This window comes from Schistocerca piceifrons, chromosome X (assembly GCF_021461385.2).
Source record: "Schistocerca piceifrons isolate TAMUIC-IGC-003096 chromosome X, iqSchPice1.1, whole genome shotgun sequence".
Classification (NCBI taxonomy): Eukaryota; Metazoa; Arthropoda; class Insecta; order Orthoptera; family Acrididae; genus Schistocerca; species Schistocerca piceifrons.
In genome coordinates this window covers 49514739-49524487 of record NC_060149.1, presented here as the reverse complement: position 1 = coordinate 49524487, position 9749 = coordinate 49514739, and the positions used below count along the sequence as shown (strand labels likewise).

General features: G+C 40.5%; 1 non-coding gene across 1 annotated transcript; it reads left to right on the top strand.

Annotated features, from left to right (window-relative positions):
- The first annotated feature begins 2165 nt into the window (after positions 1-2165).
- Positions 2166-2240, top strand: Trnat-ugu. The gene has a single exon. It is a non-coding gene; the product is annotated as a tRNA-Thr (tRNA).
- The last annotated feature ends 7509 nt before the right edge of the window (positions 2241-9749 follow it).

Below are 9749 nucleotides of genomic sequence, written 5' to 3'. Positions count from 1 at the left end.
AAGCTGAAAGCACGAGTAGGCCAGAAAAAGTTGGACTTCCATACCTCATCACAGAACATAGGGGTCGAAGGCTTCGCCCCTCTCTCAAGCAGCCGCTCTCTCAAGCAAGATAGGCGGCTATCTGTGGCAGATCTAATGACAGTCCAATGCTGTCGCAGGCACAAGAGTTTCAAGCAAGCCGTTTATCGTACAATGTTAAACATGGTGTTCCACAGCAGACGACCCTAACGTGTTTCTATGTTGACAAAATGGTTCAAATGGCTCGGAGGTCATCAGTACCCTAAACTTAGAGGTACATAAACCTAATTAATCTAAGGACATCACACACATCCATTCCCAAGGCACGATTCGAAGCTGCGACCATAGCAGCAGCGCGGTTCCGGATTGAAGCACCTAGAACCGCTCGGCCTCAACAGCCGGCTCTATGTTGATCCAACAACATCATCAATTATGAGTAAAGTGCGCACGAGATCGTCGAGATTGGACCGTGAATCAATGGAATCGTGTCGCCCAGTTGGATGAATTCCGTCATCTGCTCCAAACATGCAGTGCGCCACGGACGCAGGCCGGTGGGAGCTGTATTAAGTTGTGGGGGACATTCAACTGGGCTTCAGTGCGACCTGTGGCTGTAGTCGAAGGCATCAGGACAGCTGTGGACTACGTGAACATTACTGGGGACCACCCGTAAACCCTTTCCCAACAGCGGTGACGGCCGAGGTGTCCGAGCGGTTCTAGGTGCTACAGTCTGGAACTGCGCGACCGCTACGGACGCAGGTTCGAATCTTGCCTCGGGCATGGATGTTTGTGATGTCCTTAGGTTAGTAAGGTTTAAGTAGTTCTAAGTTCTAGGTTACTGATGACCTCAGAAGTTAAGTCCCGTAGTGCTCAGAGCCATTTGAGCCAACAGCGATGGCGTCATGCACCTGGATTACTGTCGGTGCCAAAAGGCCAGAATCGTGCTGCACTGGTTTGTGGATTATGATAGTGAGCTCACATTGATGTTTTGGTCACCAAATTCGGCTTATTTGAATCCTATGAAACCCGGGTGAGACGTTATCGGGAGCCAGCTCCGCGCCCACAAACCAGCGGCCCGTAAATTAGGGGAAATGTGTGACCTGTGTGTAGGCATCTCGTGCCACAATCCTCTGGAAACTTAACAAGTACTTGCCAAATCCATGGAAGGCAGAATCACTGCAGCATTGCGTTCCAGAAGTGGACCAATACGCTTTTAAGTATGGGGTAACAATGTATTGGCTCATCAGTGCGTATCAGCACCTAAATTTCATTAAGTTTGACTAGCGCTCCATTTGTATCGCAAAGAGTTAAATACGTAAATTGTGTTGTCATGTCAGTCTAAGGAAATGTTATTTATGGTTGATGGGATGTAATTTCTTCACCAACATTTTTTACAAGTTTTTCAGATTTGCTTCGTGCAACAATATATTACAGAGGGAATGGTAAGGAAGAAACAAAACAATAAAATCTCTAGATAAAAATGTGATTACAAAATGTTTTCATACAATGATTTTCCACTAAGGTGGTAGTGATCTCTACTCATATTCTAAAATTTAATTTCCTCTCAACAAAATGTGCGACTAACATTCCCTATGCTAAAAATAACACAGGTAGGGTTTTCGCGAATACGTAGCTAAAACATTGCATAATCTTGAGGATCAAGGAGTAATTGAACCAGTGACAGCATCACTGTGGGCTTCACTGTTGATTATCTTAACGAAATCGTCAGGCAAACTGCGACTGTGCGTGGATTTTAAAGCCGCCATCAGTCTTCAACTTGTTCTTGCAACATTTGAAATTTAAATCTGCGGTAAGATCTTATGGCACCAAACTGCTGAGATCACGGGTCCCTAAGCTAACAAATTACTTGAGCTAACTTAAACTAACTTATATATACTGAGATGGTATCTGTTCTTTCGGACATCTTAGTATATATATATAGTTAAGGCTCACCGGCCACTTGACCATCTTCTTCTTCTGTGCGAATGCATAAACAGTGCCCGAACTCTTACGGGAATCGGCAACGCGCCGCGAGTAATGAGTATAATGGGCGGGGGCACTACGAATGTAGTACGGGACAATACGTTGAGAATGTGGGTTTCGCGGTAGTCGTGCCACAGATAAATCCCTGCAGTCGCGCTATCCTCTGTGTCCACGGTGGCTCAGATGGATAGAGCGTCTGCCATGTAAGCAGGAGATCCCGGGTTCGAGTCCCGGTCGGGGCACACATTTTCATCTGTCCCCCCGTTGACGTATTTCAACGCCTGTAAGCAGCTAAGGGTGTTAATTTCATTGTAATTAAACTAACTTACGCTAAGGACGACACACACACCTATGCCCAAGGGAGGAGTCGAACCTCGGATGGAGGGAGCCGCGCAGACCGGACAATACGTCCAAGACCGCGCGCCTACACCGTGCGGCCCATTGCAACATTTCATTTGCCACGTCCAGAAGACTTGTATCAGAAATTTTGTCCAGGCCAATATTTTTCTAAGTTAGATTTGCCAGATGCGTATCTTCAAATTCCTGTGGATGAAGAATCCCAGAAGATTCTCGTCGTGAATACCCATTTAGGTCTCTACAAATTTAAGAGACTTCCGTTCGGATGTGCTTCTTCCCTGGCACTATTTCAGCAGTACTTACAGACTTTTTGTGCGTCGATTCCTACGGTGTGTAATTACCTAGATGACATCGTTGTTTCTGGTTCTACGCAGCATGAAAGTTTCCATAACTTGAGACAGTTATTTGAAGTGCTGCGTGGGAATGGACTTAGACTCAATAGGGACAAGTGTAATATTTTTTCTGAACAGTTATCCTACTTGGGACACGTAATAAACTCTCAAGGCATCCATCCCAGTCCGGATCATATAAGAGCAATATGAGAACTACCAGCACCCAAGACAGTTAAAGAATTACAATTCGTCCTTGGAAAGCTCAATTATTATCACAAGTTTCCGCCTAACGCATCATCTCTTGCAGCACCAGTACATCGACTACGTCGAAAGAACGTTCCGTTCCTTGGTCGCCTGAATGCGAACGTGCCTTTCAGCAGCTTAAATAAAAATTGTTCAAATGGCTCTGAGCACTATGCGACTTAACTTCTGACGTCAACAGTCGCCTAGAACCTACAACTAATTAAACCTAACTGCACTAAGGACATCACACACATCCATGCCCGAGGCAGGATTCGAACCTGCGATCCTAGCGATCGCTCGGCTCCAGACTGTAGCGCCTACAACCGCACGGCCACTCCGGCCAGCTCAGCAACTTAAATCTGCGTTGTTATCTAGTACATGTCTTATGCCCTTCGACCCTACAAAACCTCTTGTCCCCATGCTTGACGCTTCAGATTTCGTGATTGGAGCTGTTCTTGCTCACAAATTCGGTTTGTGCGATCGCCCGATAGCATTTGCATCGAAGCTACTGTCCTCTGCGCAGCGTAACTACTCGCAGATCGAGAAGGAAGCTCTAGCATTGATTTTTGGAGTTACGAAACTCCACGACTTCTTATATGATCGCAAGGTTACAGTTCTCAACGACCATAAGCCTTTGACGTCTTTGTTTCAGCAGTTAACGCCCGTGCCTCCACGTACGGCTCAAAAATTTATTCGTTGGTCACAATTTTTGTCGCAGCACCGTTTCGACATCATGTATTGACCTACTGCCCAACACGGTAACGCCGGTGCGTTATCCCGATTGCCATTAACAGGAGAAACGCTGTTCGACTCTTCCGAACAGGCTTGTGTGTTAATAGATGTGCAAAATGATAACGATGTGGAAAATTTTCCTGTTGACCTTCGTCGTATAGCCACAGCAACACCTATGAAGTGTTGTTCTGCGTTATGTCACTACACAATGGCCATTGTCTAATAATCGGATTGACAATCCGTTGGTTCGTCGTTTTTTCGTGCACAGACAACGACATTTTGTCCAACTTGGTGTCATCTTCCTCCGCAAGGAGAACGATCAGTCTCGTGTTGTGGTTCCACGTTCTTTGAAGTCACCTGTGCTACTTTTGCACCAAGGTCATATGGGTATTGTACGGACAAAACAGTTAGCTCGCCGTCACTGTACCTGGTTTGGAATTGATGCTAACGCAACCAAAAAATGTTCTTCTTGTTCTGTGTGTGCAGAAAACCAATCCGCACCAGCGCAGAAAATTTTCTCTGGGCCTAAGGCGACATTGCCATGGAATTGCTTACATTTAGATTTCGCTGGTACTTTTTGGGACGTACGATGGTTAATTCTCGTTGATTCCTTTAGCGGATTTCTATTTGTTGTTCGCATGTTATTAACGACATCGTCTGCTACCATCAAAGCCTTGTCTTCTACTATTTTTTGCATAGAAGCATTGCCACAAGTCATTGTAACCGACAATGGACCTCAATTTGTGTCTGGAGAGCTCGACACCTTTTGTGAATGTAATGGTATTCAGCATTTAACTTCAGCACCATTCTCTCCTCAATCGAACGGAGCCGCTGAGAGATTCGTTCGGACGTTTAGGTCACAAATGTCTAAACTGCGCGCCTCTCATTCTCATGAGGATGCTCTTTTGTTCTTTTTATCTTCGTACCGGTCGCAGCCCCGCGGCGGTGTTTCGCCGGCTGAATTGATGCATGGTCGTCCTCACAGAACTCGGACGAATTTGTTGCATCCTCCGCACCGCTTCTCGTTGCCATGGCAGACCCAAAAATTCTGACCGGATGATATTGTCCATTTTCAACATTTCCGCGGCAATCTCCTATGGTTGAAAGGGCGCATCGCTGCGGCCACCGGATGACCGTATGGACCAAGTGGTTTCGACTGTGAGAGTGCACAGTTAACTTCCGATTACGAAGCCGTCCCCGCCGTAGAACAGTCTGTAGTTCCGAGTTTCCTGTCCTTGTGGCCTGTCGGCTGCCCCGACCCGATGGAGGTCGGCCCTTTGATCCCTTCCATAGTTGTAGAAGCGCAGACATCTCAATTTCATGTGCAGCCTGGAGTAGGTTTCCAGGTATTTCCTGTCTCCCCTCGGTCTGAATGGCAGGCTGCGGGTGGGCATGCCTCGCCAGCAGTCAGACTCCCCACCTGCTCAACTACGTCAGCATGGGGTCCTCCTCCAGGCGGTCGTAAGCCATATTCAATGGCCGTTCACAGATTTAAGTGGAGGAATATGGTATCAACGTTTGAGACCACACTTGTTAGCGGTTGCAGTTATCGACCGCGGTCCATACTAGTATCGCTGGACCCGCAAGTCGAGACTAGCGCCGCTAGAGCTGCTCCATGGCTTGCAACAGGTCTCTAGCCTGTGCTCGGTCGCTCTTGCTCGGGTCGTCAAGTAGGAAAGTAGTATAGCCTTCAGCTGATAGGAAGCTACCTCTAACAAAGCGCTTAGTTAAAGTATGGCCTATGTGATGCCTCTATAGCTCTCTGTTTGTAATTATATTCCTCCTGACTTGTAATTATATACCTCTTGACTATGAAGACTCCTGTACCACCAGTTAAGTATAATATAATATTTTTTAAAAACGACTTCTAATTATTTTAATCGTTGTAGACCCAGACCATGCAGCCAGCTTCTTATCTACTTCACTGACAAACCTGCTGTATATGCAAAGAAGAGATCTGTATGTTTTTATTTAGCATTGGCCACCAGTCATTCACATTGGCGACGATTCGTTTGTCGTCATCATAACAGTTAAAAGAACAAATTAAATATCCAATTTACACAGGTGTTATTAGAAGATATAATGAAAAGTGTATTGCAGCTCACTTTGATGACGATTTATTATATGCTGGTGATGCTTACGGTGATGATGATGATGGTGCTTGGGATTAGAGTAATCTTCTAACATTTTACTTTTTCACAAGTCTAATACATTTTTTCCATATAAATGGAGCAGCTTCAAGAACAAACAATCAAATAAAAATTTTGAATTTATTGTAATATTGGGAAGTCAACTGATAATCTTACTTCACAGATATATACAAAAGACACATATAGAACGAAGTGGAGGCAATGTGTAAATGAATATCATATCAAAATTACAACAATTATAGAATTCCTTGTGTATGTGGAAATACATTTCTAAATATTGTTATAAAAATCATTTGCAACGAATTTTAAGAGAGGAACATTCTGGAATATTATTATCAATGAAAATGAAGATAAACAAGAAACCAATAAAATGGGAAAGAAATGAAAGGCTTGTCAAGAGATGAAAAAACTAGATTGTTTCTATGTTAATCTATCACATAATAATAAACATAATAATAAATGTAGAAAATGTTCTTTAGAAAATATGAGAAATGATAATGTAAAATTACATAGAACTGAAATATCTCTTAAATAAGAAATATGAAGTCTTTACAATTTCAGTTATTGTTTTTTACAAACCTACTAATATAAATAATTTAAGAGGATAGAGTAAATTTAATATAGCCAATCTAACTAGTGTTATTAAAAGACATCAAGTCACAGAAGGTGGAAGTGTTTCGAAACAATTATCTGATCATAAATTTAAAAACAATTAAGATGATTTCAAAACCTAGAACTAATAATGAAATATTAATTCCTACTTATAATTCCTATTTATCTGAGATATTAAGAGACAGAAGAACAGTTTGAGAGTATGTAGTTGATACTGCATTTGAGAACCATTATAAACTATAAAACCTAAAATTGTGGCAGTTGTAAATGATAATCTAAAAATACATCATAGATTGAGAATGCTTTAAGACTTTTTTCAGAGTAACAAATGCAGACAAGCATAAATATTAATTCATTTCAGTTCTAGACAGAAAACTTTAAGTCAAAAAAGAAAGAGAGACAATAAAAAAATTTAAGTCTGGTAAACAAAATATTTTTATCAAGAATGGGTGATTATGAAGCATGTAGATCAGGATGAACATTAAACAGAATTATTGATTTACACCTAGGAATTAACAGATATACTCTATTGAGAGGACCATCTTACATTGAATTAGCAGATCAAAGAAATAGGTTTTATTAATGTAAAAAATACAGATCAGAACTGTTTTCTGTGGGCTACAAAATCTATTTCATATCCTGTAGATAAAATTCAAAAAGTTTCGAAACAGAACTGTAGGTTTTGATCTTTATCAGAACTTTGAAAGTTTTGAGTTTCTGTAGTGTTTGATCATATTCCAGAAATTAAAAATTAAGTTAAAGCATCTATCAATGTTTCTTTATTTGATGAAATTTATCTAGTGTATCAATTAAAAATTAGGAAAGGTAATAAAGAGAAATATCGAAATCTCCTTTATTTCAAAATGGAATATGATTCGCACTGGTGTTTTGGAAAAGATTTAGCTAGGCTACTTTTGAGTCAAATTAATAAACACAAGGAAGTCAAATTTGTTTGTGATATGCTTTACTCCATTTCACTAGTAGAGAAAAATTTGATAATCACACATCAAGCTATTTAGTTCACAAATTATTAAAAGTATAAATGCCACAGAAAGGTTCCTGTAAGTTTTGAAAATTATCAACATATGCAGAATGTCCCATTTGTTATTTATGCTGTTTTGAAAGTTAATGATTAAAGGTGGACAGCTGTCAATCAAATACATAAAATTCATATACAATGAAACATCAATAACATGAACCATATGTTTCTGTTGCTATATTAAATATGTAAAAATATGCTATAAAAGATCCTGTTGTGTATAGAGAACCGAATTGTCATACAAAATTTACTGAATCTATAAAGAAATTGAAAGAATGTGTCCTGAAATTGAAGAAATGAAACCATCAACTCCTGAAGAACAACCGAGATATGCAAGATCGAAAGAATATGCATAATGTAACTGTCATTATTCACAGAAAAATAAAAAGGTTCATCACTATGATCATTTGACTGGAAAATATATAACTCCATCATGCAGTAAATGTAATTTACAGTTAAAACATCTGTATTTTGTATCAATTTATTTATTGCTATACTGCTTCCAGATTTTGCTTAGAGGAACCTATATATAACATGGACTTCTTAGTGTCATACTGCTGAGCTCCCTGACTGGTCACTAAACCGGCGATGCCTGTCCAAAGTACCACTAAATGGTCTTGATCATAATAATCTCTGAAGTCTTTATCATGCTGTCGGTACACTGAATATGAAGTATATATACTAGTAATTTATTTTCATTGAAACATGATTCAAAAACATGCACTGCGTCTTTTGAGATTCCCAAGTCTTTCACCAAATTGTTAAGTCTTGCTTGAGTAACATATTTCCAGTTACTATCGATATCAGCCTCAGAATAGTCGATTTACTACTTTCATGACATAAACCCACTTCAGAGAATTCAAGTGTAGCCATTGATGTTGGCGGAGATGAGATATAGTGCCCTGAACCTTGAGGGACAAGTCAAATTGACGAATCTAAGTTCCAGGACAAGATTTTATCCATGTTTCGTTTGTTGTAAGGTGACTATTCTGTTCTGCCATACCATGAGAATAGCAAAGGTCACAGACTTCATTTTAGCATTACTTCCTTAATTGCTGAAAGAATGTATGGCACATAATGTGTGGAGCAAATGACATGTTATTATATCTGAGCTTCGTATCGAAATAAGCAAACTATTACTTCCGAACAAATGCCGTTATTTGTCGACGTCCCTTATGATAATAAAGTTTATCTGCGCTTTTCACACACTGCCATCCCAACATTTCGAACACAGCTTCGGTTAAACAACACAACTCACAACAACATGCGTCAATTCTTCCAGCAATCTCTCGTACCCACTGTACTGTAAATATCTGCGGCGATAACGGAACATCAGCTTTAAAGTTCATGCTCCATCTCTACTTGACCACGTTCATTCGAATTACACTACATAACATAGATTTCACAGTCAGCAGTAACTGGTAATATGACTGCAGTGAATTAGGAGGAGGGTATGCTGTGCAGAGAAAACTGAATGAACTGAAAAAAACTGATACGTTTTTATTTTCAGGGGTGTCAAATTAGTAAAGAACACACCAGAACGAATGTTGGCTTTCGTTATACATCTACATTAGTGTCACTTATGATTTCAACATGGAAACAAGTCATATCTAGATACCTTGTTCCTATGCTATAATCACAAGTAACACTAATGTACCCAATGTGTAATGCTTCCGTTGCAGATATTTGATGTACGATTGTACAAAATAGAATGGCAGCTGAATGCATCATGAAATCATTCAAATAATTTATCACAACTACTGATCCTATCGCCGTGAAAAACCATGGAATTGGCTCATACTCTCTAACCAGTGTTGTTTGCAACTCTATCCCCTACATCAAGCTGTAAACTGCGAGAAGGTTTCCTCTGACCTCTTTCTTCATCAAGTGCATGCTTCCATTCGTTGCTAAGTGCATGGCTGGTATATGTAATGAATAAATTTCCGCATAGTCTAGCTTAAACTGCTTTCTGCCTCACAAAGTTCCAATACGTCAATGTGAGCAACTATCCACAACTATTCAAACAAAATCTTCTTCTTATTTAACAGGCTATGCTCGGCCACCGCTGATTTTTCCAAACATCTTTATTTAAGGTGAAGCTGGTGCTCGATGTACTGATCAGCAACTGTCCACATGGACTGATCCACTTAACTTTTCTCACACTTACATGGAGTTTGGTAAATTCGTGGCACTCTCAGGTCGATACTACCTTTCAAGTGCTGCAACCTTACATTCATTTTCCTGGGTAGCCAGAAAACTGGTCTCAGTTCCTTCCCGTTTAGGACA